The sequence below is a fragment of the Egretta garzetta genome, unplaced genomic scaffold, assembly GCF_000687185.1.
Source record: "Egretta garzetta isolate BGI_Z169 unplaced genomic scaffold, ASM68718v1 scaffold163, whole genome shotgun sequence".
Lineage (NCBI taxonomy): Eukaryota > Metazoa > Chordata > Aves > Pelecaniformes > Ardeidae > Egretta > Egretta garzetta.
The window spans coordinates 3,426,778-3,427,051 of NW_009259308.1; positions in this window are offsets into that span (position 1 = coordinate 3,426,778).

Sequence of the window (274 nt, forward strand, 5' to 3'; positions counted from 1 at the left end):
TTGGCGTATTCCTCGTTTCCCAGCCCTGGATGCAGTTTTCCCAGGGCCAGGCCTTGCCAAAAGTAGCTCATCTCTGATGACTCCCCGACAGTTGCCCAGGGACCCATGGTTTTTTTGCAGACTTCCACATGGGGAGCTCTGGTCCAAGTCTGAGGTCACGCTCAGAAAAAAAAATTCTATAGAAAAAAAAAAAAAGAGAAGAATTCTCATGCAGGCAATGCAGCGCCCCCTCCCAGTCACAGCCAGACACAGGGATGCTTTTAATTGTCATGGC